General features: G+C 46.2%; 1 pseudogene across 1 annotated transcript; it reads right to left on the bottom strand.

Moving 5' to 3' along the window:
* Positions 1 to 1,597: 1,597 nt before the first annotated feature.
* LOC311527455 (histone H2A type 2-C pseudogene) lies at positions 1,598 to 16,425 on the bottom strand (annotated as a pseudogene). The gene is made up of 5 exons (XR_014714731.1): positions 15,935 to 16,425; positions 14,375 to 14,498; positions 14,078 to 14,200; positions 6,211 to 6,278; positions 1,598 to 2,807 (listed from the first exon to the last, which is right to left on the bottom strand). The product of XR_014714731.1 is annotated as a histone H2A type 2-C pseudogene (transcript).
* Positions 16,426 to 20,528: the final 4,103 nt, after the last annotated feature.

Below are 20,528 nucleotides of genomic sequence, written 5' to 3'. Positions count from 1 at the left end.
CCATAAAGGTGCAATTTGATCTGGGGGAGCTCTGAAGCGCTAACTGACTGTCAGTAGCACAGCACGCAATCTCCTGCAAAGGCTTCTCCATTTCAATAACTGCTAATTCAACTTGGGTATGTAATGCTCAAGATCCAGGAAAATCCACAGTGCCAAAACTTTTTTTCCCTCACCTAGGCTGGGAGCTCCTGATGCTGAACCTGTGCTTTTGTGTGTGCAGGAATTTTGAGAGGTTTTTAAACCGTTCCTCAACCTCTTCCCCTCCACCTCCCCGGCCCAGCCCCTCCATACTAAATAATACCCTCTTGCTGCAAAGGCTGCAGTCTCCCCAGCCCTGAGAGTTCCTGCCTCTGCTAAAGTGTTCTGCTTCTTTCTCCTCCCATGTGTGTGTAAAGTGAGCAACTCTCTCTTCCCCTGACACTGAGATGGTGTTTATCAGCCACTGTTCATAACACAAGGCCCACTCTGTGCCTTCAGTGAATGTTTGTATTTCTGTCGGGAGCACAGAGGATGGAGGTAGGGAAGAATTAATTGATTCTGAGTGTGATTGCTTATATCTATAAGTGTCCGGCTGCTGTGGAACGCAGCCGTTTCTTCTTTAGCTACAGGGTGTGTCTCAATCCATAGACAGGAACTCCAGGCTTGGAGAGCTCATGTGTCTCAGATGATTGAGAATGTATGTCTAACAGACCCATTGCTCTTGTCAGTGGGACAAAGAAAACCCTCAGGAAAGGAAATAGGTGTAACTGGTCTGTTTCTAACCACAAGTGGAATGACTTGTTTGAGTCTCAGTGCCCTAATTGGTGACAAAGCTCACAACTGAGATGTGCAGGTTGTCCCAGGTGGTGGCCCAGACAGGAAACTGAAATTGCGGGGACTTAATATGAAGACCAGACTCTTCTCCCACTCGAGCTGAGCGGGAGTTCCTCCATCATAGGCATTTCTGAAGCATTGTGGCTAAAGACCTGCAATGAATAAACATGTAACTCAGATCTTCCCTGACCCTGGGAAGTGAACAGTAGTTGAGGGCATTCGGTACCTTGAAAGATTGGTCCCTAACATCAGGAGATGTGGGCCTTCTACATCCAGGGTGGAGTCCATTGGCAAAGCACTGTGGACACCTAACATCGGTGTCTAGAGACTGAACGGCTCCCAAGCTGGGGAAGGTGAGGAGCAGTGAGAGGAAGCCCAGGAAAACATGGATGTGGAGACAGTTCCTGTCCTGGGAGGGAATGTTCTTCAGAGTCCAGCATGGGGGGCTTTGTAGGTGGGACTATGTGGAGGTGCTGCACCTAATGCTACAGGAAAGAATCAAACAATCCAGAGTGGGTGTTGTACGGAATACAAAAGCTGTTAGTCACGACTCCTTTATGCACAATGTCTGGGGGTTGTCAGATCCACCAGGAGATGCCTGAGACATCAGGAAAGATGGTTTGCTTGAAGCTTGTTGGAGTAACACCTTCATAACTGGAGCTGCTTCAATTACAGACGGAGAGGAGCTGTCAGGGTTATTAATGGAGGGCTCAGCAACTCATGGCTCTGTGATTCATTTTGAATAAAACACACAAACAAGCAGATGGGTTGTTTTCTCCTCTCACCATTTATTGAGTACCAAGCTCTCCATTTTCCATAAGCTGTGAGCCACAGGGCATTGATGCATCTGAAACCACTGTGTCGTCTTCCTCTCTAGTGTGTATTTTTCAGTAATTATTTTATTTTGTCCTCTGTGGTTTTGGACTCTGCTCTGAAGTAGCTGAAGCCGAGCTATCCTATGCATTCCATTCTTGGGAACCTCACACAAAAGCTAGTATACAAGGGCTACGTATTATCATGGTTTTTATCTTGTGAAGATCTTTCAGCTTTTCAAGAAAAGGACTGATTCTACCTTGAGCAAGAAGGAAAGGAAGATGGCTTAAGTAATACAGGGCTGATCTGAAGGTCTATGGTTCAAACCCTCCCACTGATCCAATGTGGGTGAATGCTATGGTTGTATGTGATGGAATTGTGGTCGAGCCAAGCAGTGTGACATAATGGCTGGGGCCCTAGCCTAAGGCTCTGGAGACCTGGGTGCTGTTCCTGGCTCTGCCACTGACCTGTGTGACCTTGGCAAGTCACTTCCCCTGTCTGTGCCTCATTTTCCCCTCCCACCCTTTGTCTATCTCTTGCTATGTGTTTGTATGGCATCTACTGCAATGGGGCCTTGGTCAGGGCTTCTAGTACAGCAATACCAATGATTATAAAGGGTCTGATTCTGCTCTCAGTGTTTTTTACACTTTTCCAGAGGAGCTATTTATACCAGTGTGAGAGGAAAACCGAGCTGATGAGAGTCTCTCATCAAAATCTTGGTCCAAGTTCTCTGCTGTTGTTAATGGTTGCAGCTCCCCTGACTTCAATGGAGTTTTACCCATTTATACCAGCAGAGAACTTTGCCCTTTGTTCTTATTCATACTAACTACCCTGGAGCTGATTCTGCTCTCACACTGACTTTACACCTGTGTAATTCTATTGGCTGCCATGGGCTCACTCCTGATTTACACTGTTATAAATGAAAGCAGCACTGGGCCCATTATTGTCATAAACACAAATAATTCCTGACAGCAGTATGGCTCAGCCTCCAAACTGGGGGGAAATGATCCTACAGCCTGGAAAACTGAGGAGAGCTCTCTGGTTCTGTCTTAGATAGGTGAGCAAGCACATCTAACCCATCTATCTGTCCAGTGATCATCACTGTGACATCTGAGCTTGTTAGAGAGTTAGTAAATCCACTGGGTGATCCAGTCCTGTCCCTTTCACGTCTTAAATTTAACCTGTAAAAGAAACAAAGATTGGGCTTCTGTCTTTTTGATTAGAAGTTCTGAAAGATTTTTTAAAAAAATAATAATCTGTTTTTACTTTAGAAAATCAGGTCTTATCTACCTTGGAAGTTTCTGAAGAATTAGTGAAACTATGCCATACACAGGAGACTGAACAATTGGGATGGGGAGGAATTTTTCATCAGACTGTTCTGTTTTATTAATCTAATTTCAATGCTCAATGAACACTTTGGAGAAAGTACATCTTTGTTAAAACTCTTCAACTAAGCCAGTGGCTCTTTCCAGATTACTGTTCCCCTTTCAGGAGTCTGATCTGTCTTGCGTACTCCCAAGTTTCACCTCACTTAACAACTACTTGCTTACAAAATCAGACATAAAAATACAAAGGTATCACAGCACATTATCACTGAAAAAGTGCTTACTTTCTCATTTTTACCATATGATTATAAAATAAATCAACTGGAATATAAATGTACTTACATTTCAGTGTATAATATGTAGAGAAGTATAAACAAGTCATCGTCTGCATGAAATTTTAGTTTGTACTGACTTCGCTAGTGCTTGTTATGTAGCCTGTTGTAAAACTAGGCAAATATCTAGATGAGTTCATGGACCCCCTGGAAGACCCTGCTTACCCCAAGAGGTACACGTACCCCTGGTTGAGAACCACTAAGCTAAGCTGCTGAGTGCCTGTAAGCACATGTGAATCTCCCAAGAAGTCCTCCCACAAAACCAGGGAAGAGGGGGCTTGACATTCCTGATATTTCTGAGGTGAAAAAAAAAGGAAATAAAAAAAAAAACTAATTTTTTTGTGGTCATCTTTATCCATCATACTACTGTGACAGTCTCAAAGTAGGGATGGGGGAGCTTGAAAATAGAGGAGAGTCTTTCCTATTGAGGGGGCTTGATCTCCCAGTTTGGGTTGAAGAGGTTTTTCATGGAGAGAGAGTGACCTCAGATGTTTCTGTCTAGGACGCTCAGTCCTTAAAGGCACAGTCCCCAATACCAAAGTTTTCTCTCCCCTCACTAGTCCTGCTGTCTCTGCGGTATGGGGTGAGATGGCCACCACCAGCCACACCACACAATCTCTGCTCCAACAGCGCCAGACAGTCCAAGGTGCTTCCTACATGTCTTGGTCGAAGTCTGCACTAGAGACGATTTGCCCATATAGCTATTTGGCAGAACCATCTAGTGTAGATGCAACGTATGCTGGCAAAAAATGCTTTTGCCGGCATAGCTTATCCTGGTTTGGCAAGCGAAATAAGCTATAGTGGCAAAAGCACTTTTTAGCAGGTATAACTGCATCTATACTAGGGCTTTTGCAAGTATTGAAATGTCATTTAAAAAAAACCCCACCCCTAACCGATGCGATTATACCAGCAAAAGGTTCCAGTGTAGATTTGGCCTTGCTTGGCTCTGTGTTCTGTATGCACTTGTGGGTATGCACTGTGGTACATTTCCATGTGTTGTCTGGCTGTGTTGTGAATTCCATTGGAGCAAGTTACACCAAAAGTTACAAGTGGCTAGTTCACTTTTGGTATGGAAAAGTGGGTGTGGCTTTCCCAACAGGAGGTGTGGCCAGGGCTACATCCTGAACTCGACATGTTCCCTGTATTTGCATAGGACAGATATACATTTCTCCTTCTGCCCCTCTTTGTATCTAATTCTGCTGCTAATGAGAGGTTATTGCGCTTCGGGGGACGATGTATTTGCTGAATGGGCTGATGCCAAATTGAAATAGCCCATTCTAGTGATATGCATGTCATATTGATAATATATATTGACTTATTTCTAATCCAGATCAAGACCCTGTTGTGCTAGACACTGTTCAACACATAGGAAGAAACAGCCTCTGCCCCATGGAGCTTACAATCTGTTGGCAATATGGTCCTGCTAGAACCCCTCCACATTAGGTCATAAGCTCTTTGGTGTTCAGGTTAATGTCATTGAATGGAGGAGCTCTGGTTTCCAGCTGATTGACTTTGAATAGGCCTAGGTGCTTGTGATGGGAGATAAATCTTGTTAGCTTAACTCTGCAGCAGACGTTACTGGTTGTACAAAACAATCCGCTGTTTTCCAACTTCAGCATTTGTGAGACCACTGTTCTGGAGCTAATAGGTATGCGTGGCTACGGCCGGATTGAAATGGGAAGCGCTAATAGATAAAGCATGCAGCGCTCTCTCTCTCCACGTAGGGCTTGATTTTCAGAGGGGACAAATATCGTCAGCACCCAGGGACTTCAATTTGAGATGTGGCTGCTCAGCACTTCCAAATATCAGGCCCCTACTGTACAGAGTGTACAGCACTCGCTCTTCTTATCCCCTTCAGACTGACCTTTCTCACAAGTTATCCTCTCTGCCGGGATTCAGCACCACAGTCCCACCCTCATATTGCCTGTGTGAATGCTCCTGCTGAAACACCTGCTGGCTCCCATGCCTGCTCCCTTGACACAGCAAGAGGGATCTCCCGTTTGACATGATTGCTTTGTTATAGGCAAACAGCTGCATACTGAGTCTCCAGGAGTCATAAATGAGGCTACTTTTACTACATTTGAATAAACGTCACCTTTTCCTTCTATGAAACATCTGCCTCGCCCTATTGGAAATTCTTAGTGAGATGACAGGTGCAATTTACTCTTTTCTAGCTTTGTTCCTCTTCTGCCCTGCTCACGTTTTTATTGTAAAGGGAAAATCTGGTCTCGTGTATTTTAAACGTTGAGTGTTTCCCTTTGTTTGGGGTTCACGATTTTTCATTCCTGTGTCTGTGTGTTTGTTTTGTGACTTTGTCATGTGGGGTTTGTATGTGGAGTGTTTGTGTTTGCTTAATGTTTTTAAAAGGCATCTGTGTGTATCATGAGGTATCTCTTACCGGCAGGCAGCCAAAACTTAGGGCATTTCTAAGCAACCCATGGTGCCCTCTGCTTCAGTACCTGACTGTTATCTCTGCCAGGCAATAATGAATGTGAATAATCCCTAACAGGCGACACCCCTCTGCAAGACGCATAGCACACGGGCATCAGGACATATGCTCATACCTATTCGGGGCAGCTATTTCTTTTGGAACTTTCAGGACCAGATCCTAAGGTGGTGTAAATCAGCATAGCCCCATTGACTTCAGCAGAGCAGCGCTGATTTACATCAGCTGAGGATCTGGCCCTCAGTGTGTTGATCAGTGTGAGGTAAACACCATCTCAGCATCCCCTTGAATAAGGCAGGACGGTCTTTGGTTAAGGCCCTGGACTCAGGAGATGTGGTTCAGTTCCTGACTCAGCCACAGATTTTCCTGGGTGACTTCAGGCAAGTCACTGATCCTCCCTCCCTCATAGGTCGTTGGCTAACTCTAAAGAAGATAGCGCTACTGCAACTTTAAATTAGATTGTGATCAGAGAGCAACATACCTCTTTCCATTCTTCCCTTCTCCAAGCCTGGGTTCCAATCACACTATACTTTGAGGGGGATCCAGACTCTACCAAGAAGGAGCACATGGATAATTATTCCATTTAACAAATGGGAAACTGAGGCACAAAGGTATTAAGTGATGTGGCCAAGGCTATACATTGAATTAGTGGCAGAGGCAGGATTAGAACTCAGGAGTTCCTAATGCCCAGGTTGGTATGCATGCTGCCTCTTTGGAGAGCTGCTGGATGTGTTGTTACGCAGCACAAGAAGCTCCTCACTAACATCAGAATAAATCAAACTGTCACTTGTTCTGTATTACTGAGCTGCTCAGCCTCTTGTTCTTCACTGGGGTTCAGAGCAAAGGAGATGGTATCAGATTCAGATGTCTCCTGCGAGCTGCTCTTACATCTTGCCAAGTGCCCAAGTGGAACCTAACTCTGCAGCATCAGGCCAGAAATACTGAGGTACAGCAGTGCCAGGCTGGTGCCAAAGTACAAAAGGGCATGAACATTTATATGGCAGGCAAGGTTACAGTGAGGATGCAGTAGGACTCAATTCATTGTTGGGCAGTCTAGGGTCAGAGATGATGCAGAGCAGGCAGGTGTATGAGTTCAGTCGGACACAATTCCTCTCTGGGTATGGCAGGATCACTCGGAGGGAGAGGTGCAGGCAATACAGAAATGGATCAACTTCCTGTTCCAATTCCAGGCAGCTCTTGCTCCCCAGTCAGGCAGATATGACAGTGCCCCAACTTTTCCAATTGCTCCCCCCACTCTGAAACGAGGCCGGGAAGGGGCTCAAAACCCACAGTTTTTAACAGTAAAAAGCCAAGGTGCCAATTGAAAAAGGAGAAATGAGGGGGCTTGAGGTACTCATCAGAACCAAAACTTCCAGGGGAACCAGGACTAGTACGGAACAGGAGATGGAGGATCGAAAAAATGGAACCTTCATCCGCAAATGAGCTTGAAGCAGCAAAACCGCCTCAGGGAACATGTGCTGCTTGGCCAATTTCTCTTCAGAGTTAAAAAAAGCAATCTCTCAGATGCCAGTCTGCCTCCTGCTTTCCCGCCCTGTTCAGCTTGTCGTCTGGAACTGCCGCTCCAGCAGCTTTTGCTTTACGTTTCATTGGTGGACCTCAAATCTCTCCCTCAGGACAGGAAAAGCGGTGGCAGCTGGGACATCAGCTGTCAGGGCCTGGTGGGGAAAGAGGGCCAAAGCCACGGCATCTCTCAGGCTGGGTGAAGCTCATGAGGGTCAGTGCTTTGGTATGTGCTCAACTGGTTGAATGTTCAGCCCAAGCCTCTCAAAACCTCTCCTTCCTGAGGATCTTATGGGAAGAGACTTTCTCACGTGGCCTCTACCCAGCTAGAAACTAGAGGGGGGGAGAGGGGGTGGACCCACTAATCAAAACTCAGTTCAGACTCTCAGAGTGATGGTTCTAAGGGGTTCTTGTCTGATCAGACCCAGTTGCAGAGCTACTCAGGAACATGTGCCTCTGAAAGACAGTGTGCAAACCACCTCTGAGCCCCATCTGGTGCTCCCCCTACAGGGATAATCGCCTACACTTGATTCCTCCCCTTTTTGCCCTGTGCCAGTCGCATCTCTGTTTGTTTTCTGTGTTTAATTTTATTTTAAAATCTCTTTATTGTCTTGTCTGTTTATGGCCAGATTAAATTAAAACAGAAGTCAACAGGAAGAGTCTATTTATTTGAATGGGCATTGAATTACACTGTAAGCTCTTTGGGTCACTGACTCTCTCGTGCATTTGTACAGTGCCTAGCACAATGGGACCATTATCTCACTTGAGCCCTGTGGATGCTACTGTAATACAAATTAAAGTAATAATTAATGTACACCAGCCAACCCCTTTGGCAGGAGGCTTGATAAATAACATTATTGTCATTGGGCAAAATGTTCAAATGCACATTAGGGATTTAGGAGCCCATGTACCATTGAAAAAATCAATGAGCTTTAGGCTCCCAAGTCACTTATGTGCTTTTCAGAATTTTTCCCATTATCCTGATAAACTCAAATTAATAAAATTCTAGCCACTCTCCAACAAAATAAAAAAATGGTGGTCATCTCATCTCTGACTGTACAGAGATTATTAATTCCTTGTGCCATGTAATTCTCTTTATCATAGAATCATAGAAGATTAGGGTTGGAAGAGACCTCAGGAGGTCATCTAGTTCAACCCCCTGCTCAAAGCAGGACCAACACCATCTAAATCATCCCAGCCAGGGCTTTGTCAAGCCGGGACTTATTTCTATCTAAAAGAATTACCTATCTAGTGTTCTCTCTGCATCAAGGTCAAGTCTGAGAAATTATTGTAGACCTAGAGAAAATCCCCATTCTGATGATTTATGGCTTAACATCCAGGTTCTAATAGACAAGGCGGAGATCATATCCACCCAGGCATTCAACCTCCACAACCCCACATTCTAAAAGCTACAGGGACTCTCTGATGGGAAACTAAAAATGTCTACATAGCCATCTGCCTCTCTTTTCAATAATCCAGACTGCCCTGTGTGTCCAAGATCATCTGCAGTCATGTGAGGGACAGGAGGGTGGTGTGTGTAAAAAAGGGGTAAATAACTCTTAGCCATTCAGTCTGCACCCTCTCTATATCATTTCCCAGTTTAAAGCAGCAGGGAGACATGTCACTTTTCCAGCTTGCCACTAGGGGATAGCAGTGCCCTAGAAAGATGAAATGTCCGATCTTTCTGAATCCCAGGCTGACCCATGTTCAGTGCTAGCAGGTCTTGAAATTGTCCAACTGCTGGCAGTGGGTGAACTCAAAGAGATCCAAGCACTGCATTCTCTCCAGGGAAATGGAAAAATCACCTGGAATGATTATGACTGCCATGAGGAGTAAGATCCTGGTCTTGCTCTCACTGAAGGCAACAGAAAACCATGCATGGGCTTTGATGCAATCTCAAAGGAAAAAAAAGCTTAAAACGAGCTAGCTGTGATTTTGAGCCTGGGCCTTTCAGATCAGGCTCTCTTGTGAAGACTCAGGGATCTGTTCTCTGAAGAGTCGGGGATGTGTTCTAGCCCTGTTGAGCAAGCGTTACTGTTCATGTTCCCAATGCCACCGTGTGGGGAAGATCCTTTAAAAGAGACATGAAGTCGTAAATCCATGCAAATCATTTAGGAATCACTATTTTTTTTTCTGTCTGAAGTTGATTTAGTGCTGGCAAACGATACTGGATCAACAGCCCTAGAGACTGGGACACAGCATGGATCCCAGGAGTGCTAGCTTTCCCCATACTGCCCCACCCATGTACTTCCACCCTATTCTGGAGTGGGAGTTCATTCTCCCGAGCCCATTCACTGGAGAGACTAGCACTGTGTACCTGCCCATGAGCAACTGGACTAGGACCATCAATCTCATTTCACATCAAAAAGGCATCAGATGGTCACAACTTTTGGTCGCTCCCCACCTGGTCTGGCTTTGAGCCAGCAGCTCCATGTCCCCAGTAAACAATCCTCTAATCAGTCAGCCTCCGCTCATGGTCCTGCACTTACACAGCATCCCAAAGAGCATAACAAACTGATGCATGCACCTCTGGAGGTGAAACAACACTCAGTAATGCGACACAGCTGCAGCAGCATTACACAAAAGCTTAGGACAGGAAGGGAAGAAGGCAAAGAGAGCTGTCAAACCAGCAGCCACAGCAGGAGCTCAGATCAGAGAGACACTTCTCGGCCATGATGTAGAGGGGCCCTGATCCTATTTTAGGCACTCACATGGGCCCCATGACCCTAATATCTGAGCACCTCCCAATCTTTAATGTATTCATCCTCACAACGTCCCTGAGAAGCAGGGAAGAGCTATTCCCTATTCTACAACTGAGGAATTGAGGCACAGATCCACAAAGGTATTTAGGATCCTAACTTCCTCTGAAACCAATGGGGGGCAAGGTGGGGGAGGTAATATCTTTTATTGGACCAACTTCTGTTGGTGAGAGAGACAAGCTTCCGAGCCACACAGAGCTCTTTTTTAGATCAGGACTACAACTACGCTGTATACGCTGTAATGAACGGAAGTTGAGGAGCTTTGAGGCCTAAGAGACTTAGGAATCAGTGGAAGTTTGGAGCCTAAATAGCTTTGTGGTTCTGGGACTAAGTAACTTGCCCAAGTCACGTGCAGTGTGTGGTGGGGCACAGGACCTCCTGAGTCCTACGTAGACCACGTTGAAATACTAGTGCGATACTAGTCAGTGCTCATGGCCTACCGGCACATGGTGTGACACCCAAGTTGCCCAAGAGCTCTGCTTGGGGAAACTGGGGTGTCTGGACAGAAGGCCTCAATTTGCTGTGCTCCTAGCTGCCCTTACTTGCACCAGTTGTAGACACATTCCCTACTGGCCTTCCCGTCCCCCACCTGGCACTGAATTTCCCTCTAGCTGGCGAGCCAGAGGAACGATAGGGAGGTGTGTGGAGTGGGGAAGGTCATCCATGGACTCGTGGGCATGGCAACAATTGGGGCTCAACTGAACAGCTTTGCACAGGACCCGAGACTGACTGAAACCAGCCCTCAGAATAGTGGCCAAGAATTTAGTGACTGTGGATACCTCAATATTGGGGGGGCCCAGCCTGAGGTGCCTTACAAGGGTCTGATATTCAGAGGGTGGGTGCTCAGCACCTTCTGAAACTAGGCCCCTTTCAAGTGTCTCTGGTTGGAAGCCCCACAACCCAAGGCACTCCAAAGCACTAGCCACTTCTGAAAATCTTGGCCACTGCATCCAACTGACCCAGCAGAGGAACGTGAGACAGGCATAGTGCAATGAACTGAGTTGGAATTCAGCCAGGACTCTGGGATGGCGAGCCCTACCCTTGCAATATGTGCCCTGGGATCTCTCAGAGCTGCTTAGGAGCAAGACTTAGGCTTTGCAGTCTCACCCAAAAGGCAGCTGTCAGGAAATATTTAAATAAGCCTTCAACTGGTCTCTCGTCCAGAACAGGGACTATTGGAGCTGACGTGGCAGGCCAGCCCTAATAACCGGTGATGGATGGATAGATGATGAAGGAGCACGGTATGGGGGCGAGAAAATGCATTTGCTGCTCTTGGATTCAGCCACATGCTCTCTGCCAAACATATTAGAACAAGAAGAGGCCCTGAGAGGCGCCAATGGATATTGGGTTTGTTTTCCGCCCTGGCTCATTGTGATGCATGGGCAATGTCGGCCACGACTGAGACTTAGCTGTTCAGACAGCTCTCGGTTGCTGTTTTTCAGCCTCATGTACAGAGATTGGAGGGGATGAACCTCCGCTCGCTCCAACATCAGCACTCGCGCGCTTGCTGCAGTTACAGTAGCCGCCGATCTCTGTCTTGCAGGATTACAGGGCAGCTCACAAGGGCTGAATACAAAAGGGAGTCAAAGATGCCGCAAGCTCTCAGTCTTTTCACCCCCATCCTCTCCCCTCTGCTGCCAGCCCTGAATGGCTTTTTCCTATCAGTGTCTGCAGGCAGCCAAATGTATTAACTCTCTCCGTAAGCCCTGAGCCTGCAGCAAGAGAGAAATCCCTTCAGCTCTGCCTCGCTGTCTCTGTATCGCTCCGTTATCTCTCTGCCTCTCCCCTGGCTTCCAGTCCAGCTATGTTCTGCAGCACAGCTGCTGCTAGGAAAAGATGTCAGAGATCTGGAAGGGGGTACGCAGAGGCAACAGTCACATTGCACAGAAGGAAGGAAACCTTTTCTTTTCAGCTCTCCTTTTGTTTTGCTCTGGTTCTGCAGGGCTCGCTTTGAATCTCGGCTGCAGTAATGGGGGAGATGAAATGACTATGGAAGGAGAAGGAAGAGAAACAGGGAGCGAGGGAGACAAGGGGCTGTACCAGAGGGAGGATGCAGGAAATGGTTTTGTTTTAGGATGACCTCCTTATCTCTTAGGAGACAGCTGCTTCTCAGGGCCAGAGGCAGTCGCTTATCTGCCTGTGGCACAGATTGATTCATTGATTCATTCGCTTATCTGGCGCCTGTGTAATTGAATATTAATTTCTGATTGTTATTTTTTGCTCTTATCTTTGCCCTTTTGTCATATTCCAGGCTGTGGGGAGGAAGAGGAGTTGGGATGGAGGGTGGGGAAATAGACCAGGACACAGGGATGAATGTGCCCAGCCTAGATGAGACAGAATGCTTTGCAACTGTGGATGTAATGAGTTTGTTGGGGCACAGGCCAATAATGCAGACTGGAGGTGATTCTTTGCAAGGGGAGTTGAACTAATCCCTCATTTGGTTTCACAGCTTTATAGAGTTTAAAGCCTGAAGGGACCATTAGATCAAACTAGTCTGACCTCCTGTATATCACAGATCATTACATTTCATCCAGCTACTCCTGTACTGAGCCTAATAACTTGTGTTTGGCTAAAGCAGATCTTCCAACAAGGCATCCACTCTGGTTGGAGACATCAAGAGCTGGAGAACCCACCATTCCCCTTGGCAGTTTGTTCCAGTGGTTAATCACCCTCCCTGTTAAAAAGTCATGCCTTATTTCCAGAGTCTAATATCACTTCAGTCGCTGGATTGCTGCTCTCCTGTCTCTTTATACATCAATGGGTTTAGATGCTGGATTTTCAGCCCTGGTGACTGAAATCCTCAGTGCACAGCCCAGGTACAGAAGGGGAAGTAGCAGGCCAACCTTCTGCACTGTGCATCCTGATGTGGAGGGAGCATCCACAGGGACTGAGGGACTGAGAGCTCAGTCCAGTGTCCACAACCCATTCAATCTTTAGCGTCTCTGCTGAGAGCAAACAGCAGCTGTAGCTATATGAGCTGGGACAACAGTTAAACCTCCTGCTTCAGGGCATCAGCAGATGGGCTCGGAAAGCAATTTCCCCCACGGTGGAATGATTGTAGAGGTTTATAGTGATGTGTACTGCAGGGGTTTACACCTTCCTCTGAAGCATCTGGCATTATCCAGCACTAACTGGTCCATTGGTCTGATCCAGTATAGTAGTTCCGATGGTCTTACATCTGCTAACGTGTGCATGTACTCTGCAATGGGGATAGTGGCTTTTGTGATATGGACACTCATCCATTAGGAACAGAAGTGACACCACCACCTCCTTTCATGTAGACAGTGGCCAGCTAGGAAAGATTTTTGGTGACTTTCACCCTCAGTTTGGTAACCTAGAGTTCAAAGGCTCTTCAGTCCATTTCCAATCCCACAAGCCAGGCTCTGCCCCTGCTTTCCTTTGACTGTGTATCATCTTGGCCAGGGCATATTATGCAGCAATCATAAAATCAGGAGTGGCTTGGCTTTGATCCTCTGACAACTATCACTCTGCGTTCACTGCAGGAGACAGAGTGGACCTTGAACCCAGCAACACCCATCCAGGGCTACACTGTAAAGTTTCTAATCCTTCCTCAATTGAGTTTGGTCCAAATTCTCATAGCTCTGCAGAGATTCTAACCTCATCAGTTCCTCTCTTGGCATTCCTTGTAGGAGAGCACTCAGTGCCACCCGTCCCTGAGAGACAGGCATTTGGGGTTGTTCTTTTGTCAATTATGGTACGTACCTCAGCTATAGGAAGGAGATTTATCTCTGTATTTGTACCTGGTTCCAGCAGGCTCAAGAGGCTCTCCCCTGGTTCCTTTCTAGTGAACCACCACCACTTCTCTCCCTCTATTGTAACTCTCTTTGGCCATCACCAATTCTGGGCTCCCACTCCCGACTGGAGGGTGACACTTCTAAGGATGACACCAAGGCTATTCCGTGGATCAGCTAGCAGGAGACACTTGGAGCCTAACTCTCCTCTCACACCAATTTCACACTGCTGAAGCTCCACTGACTTCAGGGTAGTTACTTTCTAATTCCCCTCTGTAACACCAAGCCCCTTGCTTTGCAGATGCTTGCTACTCACACCTTGCCATAGTGAGAGTTCCAACTCCATGAGCAAGAGTCCTGAAGTTTTATCTGCTCTGCGACATGCAGCAGCATGAACTGAGCTGCTAAATCATCCCACCAGCTTGTCCTCCTCGACCTCCTAGAAGAATGATTTTCAGTTAGTGCTTGGCAAACAGTTCAGACAAAAAATCAGCCCCTGCTTGAGCCAGTCTTGTTGGAGTTCAGCAGATTAAATCCAAAGATGATGATACTAGTGATATTTGGCACTTCCATAGCACCATGCATGCAAGCGGAATAAATTGTGGCCACTTACATGAAAAGACACGGTTGCCAGGGAGGATCGAATCCTGGAACTTCTGCAATAAAAGCACAAGCTGTTCTGCGAAATAAGTTCCCTGGTAGCAAGTAGCAGGTCGTGGAGTCTCTGGGTTCAGCCACTAGAGGGAGACATAATCACAAGCACTAAACTAGTGCTTTACAAGAGGCTCTGAAAATGACATAGGAGGGTAGGTATCAACCTCTCTGTGCAACCATTTGTCCATCTGTAAAACGAGGTCAAGTGATTTACTGAAGATGAACCGCAAGTCTGTGGGAGAGCTGGGGACAGAACCCTGTTGTTCTTGACTCTCAATCCCCGATCTTAACCATTAGGCATATAAGGGCCTGATTCTCTTTTATATCACACTGGCAATGTCATGGGACTTAAAGTACTGGCACGCACATGTATGTATGTGTGTGCAGGCGCATCACTGACCTTTATTGGAGGAAACCAAAACTGCTCGACTGTGTGTCATAGTCCCTGTGTTGCTAACACCCAAGGGAGATTCTCCTTTCGCTCAATTGAAAGGGATCTGCAATTTCAAAGCAGGACAGTGTTGGTTCTTAATAATAATTTATATCCAGTCTAAGGCCACTTTCCATTGCCAGAGTGGTGTAAAGGGGCATAAATATACATGAGTCAGCCCTATATGTGTTTAAAGAAATAAAGAAAGATCACAATTCTTAATGAGCTATTAATGTCAGCTCCAGTGCTAACCTGAGTGTTTTGTATTTGGGTGAAAGATTTCTGCCTCAGGGTCCAACCTAGCTTCTTCTGTATCACTCACAAAGCAACATGCTTGAGAGAGTTCAGATATATCAGTATACTGGAACATATTCATGGCCACACAGGAACCTCATGGCTATCGCTATGCTGACATCACGGCCATTCAGAGGTATACAGAAGCAGTGAAAATTAGTGCCAAGACCTTCCTGCTCTGAAATTACAGACCCTTCTACTTGAGCAAAAGGAGAAACCCACTTATGTGTTAGCAGTACAGGGCCTATGATACACAGATGACTGAGCAGTTCTGGTTCCATTGATAAGGGTTAAGTTCATTACCATATAATAACCCACCTGCCCACTCTGCCTACCATTTCCCACCACAAATAATGATACAAAATCCTCATTCTTCTTCCCCAGAAAGTGACAGAAACTATAGGATCTCAAAACCCCTCCCTGCTTTTCATTACTCTCTGTTGAACTACCGGGAAGATGGAGCTGAACTGATTGATGGGTTTAATTTGTGCTGGATGGTGCTGTTCTGACACCAACAAGAGAAATGACGGATGCTTTTCCACTGAACGAGTGGAGTCTGTCGGCAAAGTTGGGACACTTGGGAAGACAAGCTGTGTGAAGTTCCATCTAGATGCTCAAGGAGAAGTGAAGGGGGAGAGAGGGAAAGAAGGGAAACACGGTGCAAAAAAGGAGTGGATTGGTGTAACAATGAAAAGCAACCAAGAAGAAAAAAACCCACGTGAGGTGTAGGCCTGTGAAATCACAAGTCAGAAGCTAGAGGAGAGATCATTGCCAGATCAACAACCCCACCCCTACCTGCTGCTGCTCAGGCTTTCAAAATGCAGTGATTAGCACTGGTAAGAGCAAGGACCAATCTGTGGTTCTGGACTGAAGATTTTTGCTTCTTCCTGATCAGTTTCACGTGCTCTTGGCCTTATGGCTCTAGGTTTTCTTGGGCAGCAGCATGGCCTGGATGTTGGGCAGGACACTCCCTTGAACAATCGTCACTTTCCCAAGCAGTTTGTTGAGCTCCTTGTCGTTAGGATAGCGAGCTGCAGATGGCAGGGAATGATTCTGGTTTTCTTGTTGTCCCGAGCAGCTTTGCCGGCTAACTCGAGAATCTCAGTGGTCAGATACTCCAGCACCGTGGCCATATACACCGGGGCTCTAGTCCCCACCTGCTCAGCATAATTACCTTTGCGGAGCAAGCGGTGCACTCAACTCACCGGGAACTGCAACCCAGCCCACGAGAAGCGAGATTTCGCCTTAGCCCTTGCTTTACCTCCTTGTTTTCCTCGGCCTGACATTGTAAATCATGAGCCAAAAACTCCTACGCTTTGTTGCTGAGCACACTTCTCACCCCAGCTCTGCCAGTGCATCTCAGGCTCCTTTTGGTCTTATATATTTGTAGAAGCTGTGTGAGAATTACAGCAGGACAGGGATACCAGTCCCTCTGCCTGCAAGCTCCTCCAGTTCAATCAGCTCCTTCCCCCCTCCCCTGTGCCCCCTGGATCAGATCAATTACCTTTCCTAGCCGCTCTCACAGTGTCTTGTGCTTTCTCCCAGTACTGAAGAATGCTTCCTTTTCTCAGCCTCATGTGCTGCTCCCATGGTCCCAAAGACACTTGCACTTCTCTTCTAGCGCACACCTCAGCCTAACAACCTCGGAGTCCTCTTGCCTGCACAGCTCGCTGTTGATGCAAGGTAGCAGCCTCTGTCCAGCACCAGCCCTGGCATGGCAATGCTTGCAAGTGACGAGCACGTTCTGGAAGAAGGTGAAGTTGCACCTATCTGGGGAAGTGCTAAGGTGTCCTCCCATAACTGCTACACCCCTCTGCCCACTGCAATGCCCTCGTATCGGCAAATGGGCCAATAGGGGCTGAGGTGGGGGAATTCTCTGGCCCTTCTATGGGCTATGCTCATCACCTGTGAGTATAAGCAACTTGTTGTGGGGCTCTCCCACTAGGAACACCCGCAGCAGACAGAGGACCCCAATAGCCACCAGTTCCACATCTCTGAACCTGCTCCCAGTGGCTATTCTTTCTAGGAGAGGGAGGCCCAAATCCTTTCATGTTGAGCACTACGACATTCTCTGGCAGTCCACAAGCTATTTGGCTTATGCTTATTCCTTGCCATCTTAGCCATGACACTTAATTTTGTCATGTGGCTTGGAGAGGCAATGCCACTAAAGCATCGTTGTGCCTTCATAAGTCTAGCCCTGCCTAAGTCTTTCCCAAACAGGGATTCTCAGCCATGCCAAATTATTTGGAGGTTTTTGGAGGAAAGGGCAGCATAGGCTATAATTAAACAGGGCCCAGATCAACCAGAATCTTAGGAAATTTAAATAAAAATCAGGCCCTTCCTATACATCTTGTCTACTTTGTTCAAATCTCATAGAGACTCTTCTGCCCATTTCCCCACTGGTTTTGGATAGGCTCTTGGGCCCTAATTCTGCCAAATAATGGGCACAAATATGGAAATCAGTGGGACTTGTGTCCAACTAACTGATAGCAGAATTGGGCCTTTGTTTTCTCACTCTCCCTGCTGTGTCGAGACCTCTCAGATTGCCAAGCCCAGATTTCAAAGATCTGTCTGGCCATCTGTCCCGTGTTCACTGCCACAGAAGCTGAATGCCGACATTAAGGACTGTGCCCACATATCTATTCAGGGGACACCATCACAGGGCCTAATCACATCAGCCACATTATCAGAGGCTCGTTCACCGGCACATCTACCAATGTGATATATGCCATCATGTGCCAGCAATGCCCCTCTGCCATGTACATTGGTCAAACTGGACAGTCTCTATGTAAAAGAATAAATGGACACAAATCAGATGTCAAGAATTATAACATTCATAAACTAGTCGGAGAACACTTCAATCTCTCTGGTCACGCGATTACAGACATGAAAGTTGCGATATTACAACAGAAAAACTTCAAAACCAGAGTCCAGCGAGAAACTGCTGAATTGGAATTAATTTGCAAATTGGATACAATTAATTTAGGCTTGAATAGAGACTGGGAGTGGCTAAGTCATTATGCAAGGTAACCTATTTCCCCTTGTTTTTTCCTACCCCCTTCCTCATGATTCTATGATTCCCCCCCCCTTCCTGTTAAACCCTGGATTTGTGCTGGAAATGGCCCACCTTGATTATCATACACATTGTAAGGAGAGTGATCACTTTAGATAAGCTATTACCAGCAGGAGAGTGGGGTGGGGGGAGAAAACCTTTTGAAGTGATAAACACCTATTTTTTCATGGTCTGTGTGTATAAAAACATCCTCACTGCATTTTCCACTTTTATGCATCCAATGAAGTGAGCTGTAGCTCACGAAAGCTTATGCTCAAATAAATTGGTTAGTCTCTAAGGTGCCACAAGTACTCCTTTTCTTTTTGCGAATACAGACTAACACGGCTGCTACTCTGAAACTTGTCATTAAGGATCTTGTCTTATATCAGGAAAGCTCCTCGCAAGCAGGAAAACATCCTCTAAGTCATTTCTCCTCAATACTTGCTTAATGTTTTAAATGAGTTTTAATTAATTTTATATGCAGGTTTATATGTATGTTTCCAACACTAGAGCCTGGGGATTTCAAATTCTTCACTATATTGGCTGTGTACCAAGGATTCTCTGCATTAGGAAACAGTTTGTTTGTTTTTAAATACTATAACCCAAAACAAACAAAAAAAAATTTAAAAATAGCCTGCAGGCATCTGGCTACATAATAGGATGACCAGATGTCCTGATTTTACAGGGACAGTGCCGGTATTCAGGGCTTTGTCTTATGCACCTGTTATCTGCCCCCCTGTCCTGATTTATCACACTTGCTATCTGGTCACCCTACTGCACAGCGTCTTAAGGGGCTCAGTGTATTATGTTCATCTTAACACTTGAAGCTGCTGCTAATAGTAACAGTTAGCACCTTGATCCTGCAAACTGCTCTATGTAGGGCAGACCCCCTGTGCTTATGCAGAGCAGTGTACAGGGACGGTTCTTTATGTAGCCTTTTCTTGGCTAGATCCTGGCCCATACAGTCCCTCTGCACCAGCCTTATAGCTGCCCAAAGGAGCTAGCTCTACATCAGCCCCTTTACACTGTCCCCAGCATAGGAGGCTTGTTAGATGCAGGGGATGGGGGGGTCAGAGCATGTTGTGCTCTGACAGTTCCAAACCAACAGCTCCTAGGGGCTTCATTACAGGCTGGTGTAACTTTGAGTAGCCTAGAGACTGCAGCGACTTTCATCCAGAGCCAGACTGGCTCTCAGTCAGTCCCAGGAGCCATGGGGGGAAGGAAAGGTGTCATGAAGCTCTCTCTTCCCTTGCCCCACGCTCAGGTGTACCGAATGTTGCTCTGTGTATTGAGCCCTCTATTTCCAAAGCACATAAACACCAGTCACCGGAGGTACGCATTATCATCAATTTATCATAGATGGGGAAACTGACACCCAGAGACTGGCCCAAAGTTACAGTGATTCAATAGCATGGTTAGGATGAAAACTCAAGAATTTACACGACTTTGTCTCCTAAGGTTACACTGCCTCTCCTCGGGCCATATTCAAAACCCACTGAAGTCAGTGTGAGCCTTTGCAGCCACTCCAGCTTTGGATCTGGCCCATAGTCACTACCACACCAATGTCACAAGCCCATTCACTTGGAAAAGTTATTTTTAAAAAAATTCATCTCAAAGTGTGTATTGACAAATGATTTATTTAGATGGGGTCTGAGAGGCTCAGGAGCTTTGTAATGAGATACAGAGCCTGATTCAGCTCCCGAAACTTAGGGCCCAGGTCATCAGGTGGCGTAAATCAGCACACAGGAGAAGCTCAGAGTTCCGAACATCTTGGGAATGGAGGTTGTTCGTAACTCTGAAATGTTGGTAACTCTTGAACGAAACGTTATGGTGGTTCTTTCAAAAGTTTACAGCGGAACATTGACTTAATGCAGCTTTGAAATTTACTACACAGAAGAAAAATGCTGCTTTTAACCATCTTAATTTAAATGAAACAAGCACAGAAGCAGTTTCTTTACCGTGTCAAATCTATTTTTTTAAACTTTCCCTTTTGTTTTGAAGTAGTTTACATTTAACACAGTGCTGTGCTGTATTAGCTTCTTTTTGTCTCTGCTGCTGTCTGACTGTGTATTTCCGGTTCCAAATGAGGTATGTGGTTGACTGGTCAGCTTGTAACTCTCCTGTTTGTAACTCTGAGGTTGTACTGTATTTCTGTTGAGTTTAATGGAGCTACTCTGAGCCTTACACTCACACCATCCAAAGATCTGTTTTTTAAAAAGCCTAACTCTATCCCTACAAAGATAAGAATAACTATTCTGAATCACATCAGTGATCCTACCGACTCCAATATCCTGTCTCCCATAGTGGCCGATATCCGTTGGGTGGTTTCTTTCTTTT

Source organism: Lepidochelys olivacea (assembly GCF_965140295.1).
Source record: "Lepidochelys olivacea isolate rLepOli2 genome assembly, chromosome: 10".
NCBI lineage: Eukaryota > Metazoa > Chordata > Testudines > Cheloniidae > Lepidochelys > Lepidochelys olivacea.
The sequence above is the reverse complement of the archived record's forward strand: the minus strand, read 5'-3'. Positions and strand labels throughout refer to the sequence as shown.